This window comes from Xylocopa sonorina, unplaced genomic scaffold, assembly GCF_050948175.1.
Source record: "Xylocopa sonorina isolate GNS202 unplaced genomic scaffold, iyXylSono1_principal scaffold0128, whole genome shotgun sequence".
In the NCBI taxonomy this organism is placed as follows: Eukaryota; Metazoa; Arthropoda; class Insecta; order Hymenoptera; family Apidae; genus Xylocopa; species Xylocopa sonorina.
In genome coordinates, this window is record NW_027490199.1 from 170,845 (window position 1) to 172,082 (window position 1,238).

Below are 1,238 nucleotides of genomic sequence, written 5' to 3' on the forward strand. Positions count from 1 at the left end.
CGTACAAATATAAAACAAAATTCATAACAGCTTTATAAACTTAACTGCTTTTTATAAAATAACTCCATTTAATTAAATTCCGCATTCATTTAATATTTCTTTATTTGATGAGAGGTGGCAAAACAATTCCCCAAGTGTAACGTAACTTTACAAGTTTTGCATATCAATCTTGTGGTTTTTCTAATACAACGTAAATAGCTGCTACTGCTCCATGAAATGCGATATCGCATCTCATTTCAGTGTTTCAAAGAAAGTATACTGTAATCCTCTATGCATAGCAGTATGCTTATCTGTTTCTACACATAAAGAGGTTGTGAATAATACAGTTCCATGGAACGGGATGACGCTTCATAGTCGCTGCGTGTCAAAGCAGCAGAGTTCTAACGCTCCATGCAATGTGATTGCGCATCTCATTTCATTGTTTCAAATTAAGTAAGTTGTATTTTCCCATGCATAGGATTGTGATTATCTGCTTCTGCATTTCTAAAGAATGTAAATTTTACTCCTCCATACTCGAAGACGGCGCTTCGCAGTGTCTGCTTGACAATTCAGTAGAGTTCTAGTGCGTCATGCAATACGATTGCGCATCTCATTCCAACGGTCCAAAGTAAGTAAACTATAATCTTCTATGCATAGCATTATGCTTATGTATTTCTACATTTCTAAAGAATGAGAGTTCTACTGTTCAATGCAACGGGATGGCGCTTCACAGTGTCTGCATATCAAAACAGTAGTGTTCTAATGCTGCATGCAATGCGATGGTGCATCCCATTTCCTCTCATTAACCTTCTATGCATTGCTTTATGCTTGTCTGCTTCCACACTTCAGAAGAACGTGAATAGTAGTAGCTATTAACGCAGTACCGTGGTAGTATGATATTATGAGTTGCTGTATTTGGGTTGGGTGGTTAGGGTACTCCCTCCGATTACCCATCCGAGCCTTGTTCTTTGAAAATATAAATCTATAACAGCGCTATGGCGACTCCAGCGTCGAGATACAGGTTAGCTGACGCTGGATAACAAAAAGTTTGTTCGGCTAGTTATCGATTTCTCGGAATCCTGAGCGGAATATCCAAGCGATCAATGGGTTGATCAGGATTGGATAATGAGATATCTGCAACTGTAAGAAAGGTCAGATCTCCTTCATAATCGTTGACCCTTGACTTAAAGGTTACTGTGATGGAGTGTCTTGCTATTGCGTACATTGTGATTAGAACACCGATGGATACAGTGCAGCAT